The sequence below is a fragment of the Diabrotica virgifera genome, chromosome 2 (genome assembly GCF_917563875.1).
Source record: "Diabrotica virgifera virgifera chromosome 2, PGI_DIABVI_V3a".
In the NCBI taxonomy this organism is placed as follows: Eukaryota; Metazoa; Arthropoda; class Insecta; order Coleoptera; family Chrysomelidae; genus Diabrotica; species Diabrotica virgifera.
The window spans coordinates 208,743,209-208,761,706 of NC_065444.1; the positions used below are offsets into that span (position 1 = coordinate 208,743,209).

At 30.1% G+C, this 18,498-nt stretch overlaps 1 protein-coding gene across 9 annotated transcripts in view; it reads left to right on the forward strand.

Annotated features, from left to right (window-relative positions):
- The window catches only part of LOC114337170 (AMP deaminase 2), a 270,969-nt gene that overhangs the window by 166,616 nt on the left and 85,855 nt on the right, over positions 1-18,498 (forward strand). The window lies entirely within an intron of this gene.

Consider the following 18,498-nt stretch of genomic DNA (forward strand, 5'->3'; position numbering starts at 1 on the left):
ATGTTTTATTAACACTGTCGTTATTCTTATTCCTTTATTTTGATGTTAATCAAACTCGATACTGAAACACAGCTTTTAATGTAAATAATATGAAAAGGAATTAAACAAAAAGTAATCTCAACTACACTAAATTTAAAAAATTAGAGTATTTGTTAATTCTAATACTAACAAACATCGTCATAATCGGGATATCGGGGAATTCCCCTAAGCAAAAGAGGCTCAGTCGATACTATTTCATGTATTTGTTTTGTAGTTAGTAAGTAAAAGTGCTTTATTATAACTGCAAATAGTGTAGACGTCATCATTAAACGTGAATGTTTAGAAGTAATAGAAGCCGAACAACAGTGCAGTACATAATAAAAAAATAAAAACACGAAAAAGTTAACTATAAGCAAGGAACGATGGATTTCTATAAAAAATAAAAAATGATACAAGAATTAATGCACTAAAGCGTACTATTGAAGTACAAACGTGCTGAAACAAGATTGTTCATCCTGAAAACATCCGACGGATATTACGAAAGAATACTTTCATGGTAGGTATAACAAGCTCGGAAGTAACCTTACATTAGTCAAAATAACGGAAAAATTAAAATGCAAAAATTGAAACATGTGCTCTTTCTTGACGAAAGCAAATTTTACCATAATATTATATTGAAAACAAATTTAAATAAAAGCGTCTAGAAGTTAGGTATTATAGATAGTTTTGTCTTCTACATTGATAACAATTCAAAGCATTCCGCACAAATTGTTAAACAATGGCTATTATATAATTTAGCGTAGGTAATTCAAACACCGACAAAATCATCTGACTTAAATGCAATTAATAATTTATTTCCTAATTTAGTTTTCCTTATTGAGTTCAGATCCGTTAACATGATATTCACAATAATAATAATAATAAAAGAAGATATTAATATAAAATATTAATATAAAAGATAGAAGATACATATATTAATATAAAAGATAGAAGATATATAGAAGATATTAATATAAAATATAAGACATTAATATAAAAATGCTCTTCTAGAAGAATGAAGTAAAATTAATCCTAAATATTGAAACAAATTAGTGAAATCAATAATTGATCCAAACAGGCTTAAAACTGTCGTAGCTCAAAGGAACTACTGTTATATTGTGGTAATATAATATTATTATATTATATTATGTGTTAATATTATAATAAAGTGGAGATTGACGATTTTTATTGTGAGCATTAGTATTAACAAATACACAATTTTTTAAAAATTGCTGTGGTTGGAAGACTTTTGTTTAATTTATTTAATATTATTTACATATATGTTAAAAGTTGTATTACCACATTGAGTTTATTAATTTAAATTTTAATTTTTTATATACAGTGCGCTGGAATAAGTGTTACACCCTTATTAACTTATTTATTTTTAGCACATAAGCAAAACGCTCGAACAGGTCGATTTTTAAAGTAATCATAGTATATTATAGCATCAATGTTTCGAACTTTACGCGATCCCTCTTCAAGTGACAGGCATAACTTTGACTTTTCTAAATAGGAAAGAACATCATGTGATACATCATTTAAAAGCTTTTGAAATGCTGATTACAAAATTGTATACGTTACTCCTGTTTGAGAGCGTAGGCGCAAAATTTCGATCAAATTCTATTTAAACTGATTTATTTTTTTCGAATTCTGAGGAAACTATTAAGTATTTTTGAAAAGATCAAACGCAGAATTATTACGGAGGGCTGAAAGTCCCTTAGACTAAACAGTTTTTTTGAATAATATATTTGAAATTAAAAATCAGACAAAATTTTCTCTTCTTCTCACCCTGTGAATTATTAAAATAAACATTACAGAAGTTCTTAGGGAAACCCTCGATATTTTAAAAAAAGACTTATTAGTTTTCTCAGGATTCGAAAAAAATGAATGCAATTGAAAATAATTCGACCGAAATTTTGCGCCTACGCTCTCAAATAGGATTAAAGTATTATATATTTTTGTAATCAGTATTTCAAATGCTTTTAAATGACGTGTCACATAATGTACTTGCCCATTTAAAAAACTCGAAGTTATGCCGATCACCTGAAGAGGAGTCGCGTAAAGTTCGAAACACTGATGCTATAGTATACTATGCTTATTTTAAAAATCGACCTGTCCAAGCGTTTTGCTTATGTGCTAAAAATAAATAAGTTAATAAGGGGGGGTAACACTTATTCCAGCGCACTCTATACAGTATACAGGGTGAGTCACCACTAACGGGACGGAAGATTACAGCGAAATGGTAAAAGATTTGAAAAAATTTTTAAATTAATAGTTTGTAAGTTGATAAAAGCTACATTTTAAAATTATTTTGGAATATACAGGGTGCGCCAATAAATGGCGGCGTATCAAAGTTATATTTTTTCTTATGGAACACCCTGTATTTTATTGCATTTTTTAATTGTCCGCAAAAAATAAGGTATAGTTCCATAAGGCTTCCCTATACCTATGTACAGAGTGTTCTGAGTTATGCTGACTTTTCTTAAAATGTAAAGTTTTAAAAGAAGGCTTATTCTTAAGTTACTTAAGAAATTATAAAAATACTACTTTTACATCTTAATAGTTTGATATTGGTTAAATGTATTCCATGATTAATTATTACACATTTGTCTACAGGGTGTTCAAAATTTACAGTTCCATTATTGGACTATTCAATGTGTCATATGATGCTTATTTTAAATGGAACACCATGTATATTAATAAACAATTATACTAAACAAATTTACCTCTTTCGAATGGTATATGGATGTTCTATACCTAAGTGTCATAGTTTTTGCGTAATTTACAAATATTTAAATTCTTTATCTGTAAATCGATTTTAAAACAAAAGATGAAGTTAATTAATGTCATTATATGACATTGTCATTTTATGACAATACGGTCTGGTAATAATCTTATAATTAATGCATCCCATGATTGATTATTACACATTTATTTACAGGGTGTTCAAAATTTACAGTTACAGAACACCATGGATATTATTCGCTTATGTAATAGGTACACATTCAAAATGTTTATACAACAAGCGATTTTAAATGATTTGTTATATAGCACATTATTTATATAGCTGGTGCTATAGAAGCAAAAACGTTCGAAATTCTTAATTTCATAAAAATATCATCTGAGGTAGTAGGGTAGGAAGTGTAGCATTTACAATATTTTTAATATAACCCCATTTAAAAAAATTCAACTTGGTCAATCCTGGTGACCTAGGTGGCCAAATATATGAACCGAATCTATCTATCCATTTATTTCTAAATTTCATGTTAAGGTTGTTCTTAACATAACGTCAGAAATAAGCAGCAGCTCCGTCCAATTGGAGCCACATGTTTGTTCGCACGCTAAGTGGAAGGTTTTAAGAAGGATCCAAAAAACTTATTTTAAGAAATTTAAAAAAGTTGCTCCATTCAGATTTTCGTCAACAAAATATGGGCCGATAACGTACTCGCTCAGAATACTGCCCCAAACATTAACACTTCATCGGTGTTGGCGATCAACAGTAAAATGTTTGTTTCCTGTATCATAATAAAGTGAAAGCTGTCTATTAACTAGACAATTATTATGAAAAGTAGGTAGATTCGTCTGTACACAATAAATTCTTAAAAAAATCAGGATCTTCTCCAAATTCTAAAGTCTATAAACGAAAAGTTAAACGTTCCTGTTCTGTCTAATGCTGTTGTAGTTGAGTTTTATACGGATGATAGTGGTTTTTCTTATATATTGTACATACACTCGTTTGACTGATTTCCAATCGACCCGAAATTTTTCTCGTACTAGTATTTGGGTTTTCCGTAACAGAAAGCAGTACATTAAGTTCGTTAACGTCATCAAAAATAAATGGTTTATTTTTATTTAACTTTTCGTATCTATGCAACATTACCATTAGCACAGAATCTATCGAGAAATCTCTTAAAAACGTCCTTTTTGTGTGTCTTCTATCAGGATACTTTTAAGCGTAAACTTTAGAACCTATGAGACAATTTTAAAAATATTCCCAAACGAAAAGTAGCATGTCTACTCTTTCATGGATAGCGTGATTATTCATTTTTAGGAACAATTAAATTTGAATGTAATTGGCCCTGCCAAAGCCATTTTTAAGTAAAAAAAAATTGAATTTCATACACGGATGTTTATAGTTTTGATAATTAGCAAAACAGACTGTCATAAACTGACAATGTCATACAATGACATTAATTAACTACATTTTTTGTTTTAAAATCGATTTACAGATTAAGAATTTAAATAATTGTAAATTACCCAAAAACTATGACACCTAGGTATAGGACATCCATATACCATTCGAAAGAGGTAAATTTGTTTAGTATAATTATTTATTAATATACATGGTGTTCCATTTAAAATAAGAATCATATGACACATTGAATACTCCAATAATGAAACTGTAAATTTTGAACACCCTGTAGACAAATGTATAATAATTAATCATGGAATACATTCAACCATTATCCAACTATTTAGATGTAAAAGTAATGTTCTGATAATTTCTTAAATAACTTGAGAATAAGCCTTTTTTTAAACTTCACATTTTAAGAAAAGTCAACATAACTCAGAACACTCTGAACATAGGTATAGGGAAACCTTATGAAACTATACCTTATTTTTTGCGGATAATTAAAAAATGCAATAAAATACAGGGTGTTCCATAAGAAAAAATATAACTTTGATACGCCGCCATTTATTGGCGCACCCTGCATATTCCAAAATAATTTTAAAATGTAGATTTTATCAACTTACAAACTATTCAATTTAAATTTTTCTCAAATCTTTTAACATTTCGCTGTAATCTTCCGTCCCGTTAGTGTACGACTCACCCTGTATAATAATGTAATATTTTTTGCAATAAACATATTTCAAACGAATGACCATATTTACCGTGAGCCACTGTATAAGTTGAACAATAATATATAAGTTAAAAAATAAAAAATATGAAAAGAAAATTTTTTAAGAAACGCTTTTCTTTAGTTGCGAGTGACTAAAATTAAAAATCCTATAAAAAAATCAACTAAAAAGCAAAAAATAAACAAAAATTGAAAAAATCTAACACATTCGTCAAAGAAAAGCGTGTTCATCGAATAAACAGTTTTCGCCCCACGCTTATCTTTAACGAACGTGTTAGATTTTTTCAATTTTTGTTTATTTTTTGCTTTTTAGTTGATTTTTTTATAAGATTTTTAATTTTAGTCACTCGATTAGCTCGCTAATCACCGAAAAAAGGTCGTACAACTCGGGAAACCACCGGGCGAAAGCGATTACGCATTAATAATTTTTATCAATACCAATACCATTAAAAAATAACAGAGAAGGTAAAATACAACAAAAAGTTGCGAAGATTATAAAGAGAAACCGAAGAACTGTACAGTACCTAATAAAAAGGCAGAAAGACTAAAAGAGGGGGTGCATATAAATTCCAAACTAGAAATACGAAAAAGTTAAGTATAAGTATGAATCATATGTCGCAATCGCGATAATTAAACGATAAATTTGGCAACATCTACAGAGTTGGGCCCGCACTTGCAATATCATATAAAATATGCAAATGAGGCCATAGAGTACGTTCAGTGTATGGAGGCAAACACGAACTACACAAATAAAATAACTGTATAAAATTAGGTTAATAAATGTTTACCCCTCTTTCTTTGCCTTTATATTATACATCAAAATAAGGTTAATGATGCATTATATGTGCACATACTACCTTTAGTTTTGGTGGAGCGATGGACGTCTGTTGTATGTGCGGAGGCAAAAAGGATACAAATGCACATATATATATATATATATATATATATATATATATATATATATATATATATATATATATATATATATATATATATATATATATATCTAGTGACGTCATCCATCTGGACGTGCTGACGTAATCTATGATTTTTTAAAGGAGAATAGGGGTCGTGTGCTAGCTCATTTGATAGGCAATTCAATTCTCTATTCAATAATATAAACATGAACATAATTTTTTATACAGGGTGTTCTATTTTTTTTTATTAAATTAATTGACACAAAAAGACGAATGCGCGTAATTTATTTAATTAAAAATACATTTTACTGCTGTGATAAAACACAAATAAATTTTTTTATTTGGCAAATAAACATTGCCTTTCGCTTAAATTTAATGTTTAAAATGTCAAGAGGCAGGTGGGTGGCAGCTTAAACATTAAAATTAAGCAAAAAGTAATGTTTATATTTGAAATAAACATTTTATTGCTGTTTTCTGACAGCAGTAAACTGTAGTTTGAATCAAATAAACTACGCAAAATCTTCTTTTTCTGTCAATCAATTTAATTAAAAAAAAATGTTTTTGAATACCCTCTATAAATAATTATCTTAATGTTTATATTACTGAATAGAGAATTGAATTGCCTTTCAAATGAGCTATCACACGATCACTATTCTTATTGAAAAAATCATCGATTACGTCATCACGTCCAGACGAATGACGTCACTAATATGATATATATGCCAAAATATCATTAATTAAAATCAAAAATCGACCTGTTTTGGTAATTTCTAATAATGTTGTTTATTTAGTTAATAATGAATTTATGCGTTACTTTATAGACGCACTGTATACGAGTAATTATATCTGTACTTATAAATAAATAAAAGTAAAAAATATTTATTTGTTTTTTATTCATTGGCGTTTTTTTTAATTATTGTTTTATTCGTTTCTCGGCTTAGGGTAAAAAAAACATTCTTAAGTATGCTAGGTTTATTGCAATTTCGACATTTCTATTTGAATACAATAAATTGAAATACACTACTTACAATAATATTAATTGCAATAAAAACTTAGTTTTAATAATTTAATAGATGCCTTATAATTTAATAGGTGCCTAAATCAATGAGGGTTTGTAGCATAATAGTGTATTTCAAAGGCTAACCGATTTCGGCACTCTGGTGCCGTAGTATAGGAGCATTTGTAAATATGCACACGGGAAGTAGGTTCAAGCCCAATGCAAGTTATATCATTTTTTTATTTTTTTATAGATTTTATGATTGTAAGTATATTACTATATATTTTTTTTTCAGAAAATACGTATTTAATTAAAATTTTTGGCAACAATTATTGTTCAGAAGTCATTTGTGGCATTTTTCAATGTGTTTGTGTGTGTTTTATTCTTTTATTTTTTTAATTTTTGGTATTGTTTTCATAAAAATTTTGGAAAGTAGTAGAGAAACTGTTTAAAGTATATTGATTTCGTTGAAATCATATAATAGAAGTATAACTTCTTACGTGCGTACAAAGTACACACATTCTTTTTTTTTATATAATCATCACTACGATGATGATTCATTGTATTGACTTATACATTACAATAATTACAATCTGGTCATAACTGACCAATGAGCAATTTTAATTTAACCTAAATTACTACTGTTCCTTAAAATGAAGAGCTTACACCATAGCGTCTCTTATTTAATCTAACAAGATCGTGCACTATTCTTACATACACAGGCACACAAGCACTGTGCTCTGCTTTTCACTATCACCAATCACTCAAACTAGTTCAAAAGGCTTTGTCCTCTTCAATCTTCTAGTTTGCCCAGTAGTATCGAGGAGCTGGATTTCCTCAATATTCTTGTAGGTACTTATGAAGTTGTTGCTCGTGACTTTCAACTTTACTCCAACTTTAAAAACAAATCCAGCTGTAAAATATTTATGTACCTGAAGGCTTTTGTATGCTTTCATCTGCTGCTTAGAGTAGTAACTGTGAGACTCTACCAGATATATATATATATATATATATATATATATATATATATATATATATATATATATATATATATATTGATGCACGTTAAGTTGTGACTTCCGGTATACAGAAGAGGCTGTCCGACTTCCACCTTTTCTACTAGGAATTATTTTTTAAAAATTGTGTATTTGGTAAAAGGGGGGCTTATAAAATGGGTCTACCTATTGAGGGGAAAGGATTTACCAAAATAAATTTTGTATATATATACGTATATACCGAAGCGTACAGCATACGTTATGGCTTCCATATATAGGGTAGTTCAAGGCGCGTTGTCACTTCCAGCGGTGTTGTCATATTTTGGAAGTCACAACGACTCGTCTGCTAGATTTACCTCCTATTTTGAGCGTAATGTGTGATCTTTTGAAACTTTTACTGTGAATACAGTTGTCTGTGTTTTAAAGTTGTCTATTTAAATTAAAATATTGATATTCTTTTGATTATACAGGTTTACAAAAAAATACATTTCGGACTATTTGACGAAACCGTATGACTAGGGGGGTTTTTGGGGGCGCTGGTTACGAATCCGGGGTTCGCTAACCTCTATCACGTCAGGTAAAGGTTATTTCAAGGACAAATCAAGATAAATCGACAGTCGCTCTGAAAAAGTATATTAGGAGGGTTTTGGGGTCGCTTATAACGAATCCAGGATCCGCTGACCTCTATCACGTCTAGCTGAAGGTCATTTCGAGGTAAAATCAAGATAAATCAACACAATCGCTGTGAAAAAGTATATTAGGGTGTTTTTGGGGTCCCTGATCACAAAACTGGGGCCCGTTGAGCTCAACCACGTCAGGTAAAGGCCATTTCAAGGTCAAATCAATTTTGTTAACTCCTCCTGATTTGAACTTGAAATGACCTTTACATGACGTAGTAGAGCTCAACGGACCGCAGTTTTCATGATCAGCGACCCCAAAACTCCCTATACTTTCAGAGCAATTGTGTCAATTTATGTTGATTTGACCTTAAAATGACGTTGAACTAGACGAGATAGAGGTCAGCGGACTCCGGATTCATCTTCAGCGACCCCAAGAACCCCCTAATATACTTTTTCAGAGCGACTGTCGATTTATCTTGATTTGACCTTGAAATGACCTTTACCTGACGCGATAGAGGTGAGCAGACCCCGGATTTGTGATCAGCCACTCCAAAAACCCCCTTGTCATATGGTTTCGTCAAATTGTCCGAAATTTAGTTTTTTTTGTAAACCTGTGTTATTTATGATAATATGATTGATATTTATTTGAACAAAAATACTAATATATTATTATTGCTGTAAAATGGATTTATTGGAATTAATTAAAAAAGTGTTAATAGTAAGTCATTTATTTATGAAAATTATATCAAAAATGTTAATAAATAAATTTGAACTTATAGAAAATTTTAATATTTTAGATTTTATTACAGGCACCGTCCTTTTAATTTTTGATGTACCAATAATAATATGTAATAAAAAATTAAATGGCTAAACCCTCCAGGTGGGGATTACCCGCTAAAAAGCTATCTAGATCCATCTTTTTCGAGCAGATTTTTCCCAATCTGCTACTCGATACTATTGACTATGCTTCTCCATTTCTTTCTATCCTCTTTTGTTTTTCTGCTAGTCTCTAATTCCTGCCCTATATAAATCTTCCTTTAATTCCTGTAACCATTTATTCTAGTTCCTCCGCGTCTCCTTCTAACTCCGGGTCTCCATTGTAAAATTGAGTTTATAGTTGTTGCGCTACCTGCTCTCCATATATGCCCCAACAATCCAACTCTGTGCCCAAATCTGAAAATCTGGAATAATATCTACCCGGGTCGAAACATTTTTTTTTAATATATGAAAATAGTTATTTATGAAACGGAGTGAGTGCTATACATCGCGTAAGTTCGCAAAAAGTACTTCACGCACAATTTCATACAATATTTTATCTACGATAAACAAATAAAAATACTGTAACTCTTCGTCACTGGAATTCATTTCTATTCTACAATTCTTAGAACTGTGACATATAAAAATTCTAATTTCTTTCTAACCACAAAACTGTCAAATTTTTTTTTTTTGTAATTTATTGCTCATTATGTCATCACCTCTCTTGTGCTCTGCACAAGAGATCTAAGGTTAGAGCTAAGAATAAGGTTGGCTAGGTGCTACGTTTTCTCGACTCTGTTTTACGGAATGGAAGCTTGGACCTTGAATGCGGCATCAATGAAAAAACTGGAATCATTCGAGATGTGGGTATATAGAAGAATTCTAAAAATATCATGGACAGAACACGTCACAAACAAAGAGGTTCTGAGAAAGGTGAATAAAGAAATGGAAGTCTTAAATACAATTAAAACCAGAAAATTGGAATATCTCGGACATATTACACGTGGAGAGAGATACAACTTGCTCCAACTCATTATGCAGGGAAAGATTCAAGGAAAAAGAAGCATAGGGAGACGCAGAATATCGTGGTTGCGCAACCTGAGAGAATGGTACGGATGTACATCAAACGAACTTTTCAGAGCAGCCGTCTCCAAGGTCCGAATAGCTATGATGATTGCCGACCTCCTTCGCGGAGATGGCACTTGAAGAAAAAGAAGATGTCATCACCATGAAACGCGAAAGTTAAGAAAGAATATTTAATTATATGAAAGTGTGTCAAAAACAGTGAGAAAAAGTAAATCCCATTTAAAATACATTGTTACTTCATGCTTACTTTAAAGCACTGCTATCTATAATGACAGTTTTCACAAACTAAAAATTTATATATTATAATATGACATAGAGTAGATAAAAGTCATTTATTAATTATTTATTGATTATAGTCAGAAAAAAATTAGATCATGCACCCCTTGTTTTTTATAATTGTTAACATACTAAATTACATATCCAATAATTATTGTTATCCATTAAATAGATCGATGCAGATCGGCCTTATATCGGATCCTCTTCTATTAGTCCGTTCGCTGACGGTAAAATATTGCAAAACCCATAAATTTTAAAAAACCACTTAAGATTGACATGAAATTTGGCAAACACATAGGTAACATATCAAAGAAGAAAATTGATATTGTGCCGATGTTTTCTTTTGCCAAGCAGACATTCCGTTAACATTTTTAGTCACAACATAATATCAATGTTAAAGTATTATTAGAGCAACGCGTTATGGTGTCACATTTCTTTTAATGACCGACACACAAAATATTTTAATGACGGATCCCACACTAGAACCAGATTTTTATTACCTACTGCTGATAAGGTAAAGAGTTATCAAATATCAATCGTTGTCATCTCTGTGTTAATTTGAAATAATAAAATATAAATATTGTAGTTTTGTATTCTAAAATATTTGGAAAAAATATCTATGTATTTTTTTTTTCATTTAGGTACACATCATTTTAAGGGATTGTCCGGAAGAGTACAGGCTCAATATATCGGCAAATGAATTTTGTTTTAAATACCGTCCGTATAGAGGAGGTGCTCGTTGGGGATAGGCGCAAAATCTTAGTCCAGTGCTAATTAAATGCATTAATTTTTTTCGAATTCTGAGAAAACTAATAAGTATTTTTGAAAAATTTAAACGCAGAATGGAAGCTTACATTATTACCGAGGGCAGAAAGTCCCTGAAAACTTATATAATGTTTATTTTAATAACTTATATACCTAATATATGTTTATTTTAATAAAGATAATGGGATGAAAAAACAAGAGAAAAGTTAGTGTGCTTTTTAATTTCGAATATTTCATTCAAAAGAAACTTTTTTTTATTCTAAGGGACTTTCGGTCCCCCGTAATAATGTTATCTTTCATTCTGGGTGTATGTTTTAAAAAATATGTATTAGTTTTCTCAGGATTCGAAAAAAATAAATGTATTTAAATAGCATTGGACAGAGATTTTGCGCCTACCCCCTTAAGAGAGAGTTTACTGTATTTTATATTATTACTAGAATTTATTACTTTAAACTTTTTATCGCTCTTGATTCATTTTATCGTGTATTTAATTCCATTCAATTGTAATTGTACATTCAATTTTTTTGTAATTTTTACACGTTTTATTACTTTCGAAATAACAATAACTATAAAATCGATTTTTCAGCCTACTTGGGTCAAAAAAATACACAATTTTCGGAAATTTCGTTAAATGAGAACATTTACCTACATTTCTTGTATTTAAGCTTTTAATAAGATTTTTAAAAATAATTTAGATTATTTAATAGATACATTCACCGGCACGAAAAACGGGCACCCCAAAAAATAGGTCATTTTTGATGGCTCGTATCTCCTAAACCTATTCTCCGATTTAAGTATTTCTTTAATATGTTATAGCCTTATTCTTTAACTATATCGCTGTAATAATATTGTTTCTAGACAGGTAAATTATCATTGTATACTGGGCGTACCAATCAAACTGTTTTTTTTTTCAATTTTCACAACACTCTGTGGAATATTCTAGCCTTTATACAATATTGAAATTAAAACCCAACTATAGCCCCAGGTTTTCTTAATGTTCTGTTTGTTATTCATTCGCTTATGTTGGATAATAAAAAAGTTAGGGACTTTAACAATTAAACATGTTCTTTATCAATACATGGTGTTTCTAAATAAGTGCGACAAACTTTAAGGGGTAATTCTGCATGAAAAAATAATGATCGTTTACTTGATAAAGCTATGTCCGCAAATGCTTGCAAATATAAAATTATTTTGCCAAACGATCATTATTTTTTCATGCAGAAATTACCCCTTAAAATTTGTCGCACTTATATTTAGAAACACCTATATCGATAAAGAACATGGCTAGTTGTTAAAGTCCTTAACTTTTTTATTATCCAACGTAAGCGAATGAATAAAAAAACAGAATGTTAATAAAACCTGGAGCTATAGTTAGGCTTTAATTTAAATATTTTATAAAGGCTAGAATATTCCACAGGGTGTTGTGAAAATTGAGAAAAAAACCCAGTTTGATTGGTACACCCGGTATACAATGAAAATTTACCTGTCTATCAACAATGTTATCATAGCTATATTGTTAAATAATAAGGCTATAACATATTAAAAACATTACTTAAATCGGACCAAAGGTTTGGGAGATACGAGACATCAAAAATTACCCATTTTTTTAGGGTGCCCGTTTTTCGTGCTGGTGAGTGTAGATTAAATTAGAAGTTCATTGTAAAAAAGGAAGTAAACAAAAACACGAGAAAAATGAATTTATATAAGTAAATAAGTAAGTAAATATTATAGATTGAAATAAGTACAGAAAATATATAATTATAGAGATATATAATCACTTATTGTACCTTCATTTAAGGCTAACTTTAAAAGTAAAGCAGATCTGCTATTATTCATGTTTAAAAACAAAAGGCACACAAAACACTAAGTACGATTAGGACCGCGAATCTACAACAGATAAATGTCTGGAAACCGTTACACAGGGTTGCCAAAAAACGGAAGTCACACCGAGCGGTGTGGTATACCGAAGACGCTACGCGTTGTGTACATAACCTGTATAGCAGCACGGGAGCGACACTAGCGCTGGTGATATACCGTCGAACTAAAATCTGATCTTATGAGTATGTTAGATACGATATGACTTCCAGCGAAATTTTTAATATAAGCCTTCTGATACCATCTAGTAGCCAAATTCGTAAAAATATAGGCAAAACGTTGTGACTTCCGAAATCGGAAGTCATAACGGTATATATGAAGTAACAACGTATTACGAGAATCTACTTTGGAAGTCACATGGATACTTGTATCAATATATATATATATATATATATATATATATATATATATATATATATATATATATATATATATATATATATATGTGCATTTGCTACCCATACACCTCCGATTGCTACATCCTTAGTTCGAGTGTGCCTCCGATTTTACGAGTTCGCCTCCGAAATCGGAGGCGAACACGTACAGTCATGTTTCTTGTGCATTTATTTGTTAACACGTCTGTATAAGGCGTTTGCCAATTTTTTAAGTAGAGGTAAAATCGAGTCATTAACGTCTATCGATATACATTTTAGTTCGCCGTATCTGGCGTCAGAGGCGCAGCTTGTTACACGCGTATACTCTGTCGTTAGCCGAAGGTAGTGGGCGCCTCCGATATATACGCTATGTCCACCGGTTCACTTCGCCTCTTAGTAGTGGCAACATCGCAATCATTTAATCGCATAATGTAGTCGGAACCTGATACACAATGATTATGAATAGCTAGATATAAGACAACGCTAATTTTTGTATTTTCTCACCTTAATAGAAAATTTTATGCAAGTTTGCATTTGACTAAATTCGTATAATTTCGGGGTAATCTTAAATTTATCAGATCCTAAGTAGGTATATATCTTTATCTATTTATAAAATAGGGCCCGTGATTTAAATTAGAAAGTCTAAAAGGACAAAATTTAACTTTCTTTTCGCGTACATGGCCTTCAATAGTAATAGCACTTAATAGTGATGTAATTATTATGAGTCATACTTTTCTTGTACTAAACGTACCATACAATTGTTTTATGTTTTATTAACACTGTCGTTATTCTTATTCCTTTATTTTGATGTTAATCAAACTCGATACTGAAACACAGCTTTTAATGTAAATAATATGAAAAGGAATTAAACAAAAAGTAATCTCAACTACACCAAATTTAAAAAATTAGAGTATTTGTTAATTCTAATACTAACAAACATCGTCATAATCGGGATATCGGGGAATTCCCCTAAGCAAAAGAGGCTCAGTCGATACTATTTCATGTATTTGTTTTGTAGTTAGTAAGTAAAAGTGCTTTATTATAACTGCAAATAGTGTAGACGTCATCATTAAACGTGAATGTTTAGAAGTAATAGAAGCCGAACAACAGTGCAGTACATAATAAAAAAATAAAAACACGAAAAAGTTAACTATAAGCAAGGAACGATGGATTTCTATAAAAAATAAAAAATGATACAAGAATTAATGCACTAAAGCGTACTATTGAAGTACAAACGTGCTGAAACAAGATTGTTCATCCTGAAAACATCCGACGGATATTACGAAAGAAACTTTCATGGTAGGTATAACAAGCTCGGAAGTAACCTTACATTAGTCAAAATAACGGAAAAATTAAAATGCAAAAATTGAAACATGTGCTCTTTCTTGACGAGAGCAAATTTTACCATAATATTATATTGAAAACAAATTTAAATAAAAGCGTCTAGAAGTTAGGTATTATAGATAGTTTTGTCTTCTACATTGATAACAATTCAAAGCATTCCGCACAAATTGTTAAACAATGGCTATTATATAATTTAGCGTAGGTAATTCAAACACCGACAAAATCATCTGACTTAAATGCAATTAATAATTTATTTCCTAATTTAGTTTTCCTTATTGAGTTCAGATCCGTTAACATGATATTCACAATAATAATAATAATAAAAGAAGATATTAATATAAAATATTAATATAAAAGATAGAAGATACATATATTAATATAAAAGATAAAAGATAGAAGATATATAGAAGATATTAATATAAAATATAAGACATTAATATAAAAATGCTCTTCTAGAAGAATGAAGTAAAATTAATCCTAAATATTGAAACAAATTAGTGAAATCAATAATTGATCCAAACAGGCTTAAAACTGTCGTAGCTCAAAGGAACTACTGTTATATTGTGGTAATATAATATTATTATATTATATTATGTGTTAATATTATAATAAAGTGGAGATTGACGATTTTTATTGTGAGCATTAGTATATTAACAAATACACAATTTTTTAAAAATTGCTGTGGTTGGAAGACTTTTGTTTAATTTATTTAATATTATTTACATATATGTTAAAAGTTGTATTACCACATTGAGTTTATTAATTTAAATTTTAATTTTTTATATACAGTGCGCTGGAATAAGTGTTACACCCTTATTAACTTATTTATTTTTAGCACATAAGCAAAACGCTCGAACAGGTCGATTTTTAAAGTAATCATAGTATATTATAGCACCAATGTTTCGAACTTTACGCGATCCCTCTTCAAGTGACAGGCATAACTTTGACTTTTCTAAATAGGAAAGAACATCATGTGATACATCATTTAAAAGCTTTTGAAATGCTGATTACAAAATTGTATACGTTACTCCTGTTTGAGAGCGTAGGCGCAAAATTTCGATCAAATTCTATTTAAACTGATTTATTTTTTTCGAATTCTGAGGAAACTATTAAGTATTTTTGAAAAGATCAAACGCAGAATTATTACGGAGGGCTGAAAGTCCCTTAGACTAAACAGTTTTTTTGAATAATATATTTGAAATTAAAAATCAGACAAAATTTTCTCTTCTTCTCACCCCTGTGAATTATTAAAATAAACATTACAGAAGTTCTTAGGGAAACCCTCGATATTTTAAAAAAAGACTTATTAGTTTTCTCAGGATTCGAAAAAAATGAATGCAATTGAAAATAATTCGACCGAAATTTTGCGCCTACGCTCTCAAATAGGATTAAAGTATTATATATTTTTGTAATCAGTATTTCAAATGCTTTTAAATGACGTGTCACATAATGTACTTGCCCATTTAAAAAACTCGAAGTTATGCCGATCACCTGAAGAGGAGTCGCGTAAAGTTCGAAACACTGATGCTATAGTATACTATGCTTATTTTAAAAATCGACCTGTCCAAGCGTTTTGCTTATGTGCTAAAAATAAATAAGTTAATAAGGGGGGGGGTAACACTTATTCCAGCGCACTCTATACAGGGTGAGTCACCACTAACGGGACGGAAGATTACAGCGAAATGGTAAAAGATTTGAAAAAATTTTTAAATTAATAGTTTGTAAGTTGATAAAAGCTACATTTTAAAATTATTTTGGAATATACAGGGTGCGCCAATAAATGGCGGCGTATCAAAGTTATATTTTTTCTTATGGAACACCCTGTATTTTATTGCATTTTTTAATTGTCCGCAAAAAATAAGGTATAGTTCCATAAGGCTTCCCTATACCTATGTACAGAGTGTTCTGAGTTATGCTGACTTTTCTTAAAATGTAAAGTTTTAAAAGAAGGCTTATTCTTAAGTTATTTAAGAAATTATAAAAATACTACTTTTACATCTTAATAGTTTGATATTGGTTAAATGTATTCCATGATTAATTATTACACATTTGTCTACAGGGTGTTCAAAATTTACAGTTCCATTATTGGACTATTCAATGTGTCATATGATGCTTATTTTAAATGGAACACCATGTATATTAATAAACAATTTTACTAAACAAATTTACTTCTTTCGAATGGTATATGGATGTTCTATACCTAAGTGTCATAGTTTTTGCGTAATTTACAAATATTTAAATTCTTTATCTGTAAATCGATTTTAAAACAAAAGATGAAGTTAATTAATGTCATTGTATGACATTGTCATTTTATGACAATACGGTCTGGTAATAATCTTATAATTAATGCATCCCATGATTGATTATTACACATTTATTTACAGGGTGTTCAAAATTTACAGTTACAGAACACCATGGATATTATTCGCTTATGTAATAGGTACACATTCAAAATGTTTATACAACAAGCGATTTTAAATGATTTGTTATATAGCACATTATTTATATAGCTGGTGCTATAGAAGCAAAAACGTTCGAAATTCTTAATTTCATAAAAATATCATCTGAGGTAGTAGGGTAGGAAGTGTAGCATTTACAATATTTTTAATATAACCCCATTTAAAAAAATTCAACTTGGTCAATCCTGGTGACCTAGGTGGCCAAATATATGAACCGAATCTATCTATCCATTTATTTCTAAATTTCATGTTAAGGTTGTTCTTAACATAACGTCAGAAATAAGCAGCAGCTCCGTCCAATTGGAGCCACATGTTTGTTCGCACGCTAAGTGGAAGGTTTTAAGAAGGATCCAAAAAACTTATTTTAAGAAATTTAAAAAAGTTGCTCCATTCAGATTTTCGTCAACAAAATATGGGCCGATAACGTACTCGCTCAGAATACTGCCCCAAACATTAACACTTCATCGGTGTTGGCGATCAACAGTAAAATGTTTGTTTCCTGTATCATAATAAAGTGAAAGCTGTCTATTAACTAGACAATTATTATGAAAGGTAGGTAGATTCGTCTGTACACAATAAATTCTTAAAAAAATCAGGATCTTCTCCAAATTCTAAAGTCTATAAACGAAAAGTTAAACGTTCCTGTTCTGTCTAATGCTGTTGTAGTTGAGTTTTATACGGATGATAGTGGTTTTTCTTATATATTGTACATACACTCGTTTGACTGATTTCCAATCGACCCGAAATTTTTCTCGTACTAGTATTTGGGTTTTCCGTAACAGAAAGCAGTACATTAAGTTCGTTAACGTCATCAAAAATAAATGGTTTATTTTTATTTAACTTTTCGTATCTATGCAACATTACCATTAGCACAGAATCTATCGAGAAATCTCTTAAAAACGTCCTTTTTGTGTGTCTTCTATCAGGATACTTTTAAGCGTAAACTTTAGAACCTAAGAGACAATTTTAAAAATATTCCCAAACGAAAAGTAGCATGTCTACTCTTTCATGGATAGCGTGATTATTCATTTTTAGGAACAATTAAATTTGAATGTAATTGGCCCTGCCAAAGCCATTTTTAAGTAAAAAAAAATTGAATTTCATACACGGATGTTTATAGTTTTGATAATTACCAAAACAGACTGTCATAAACTGAC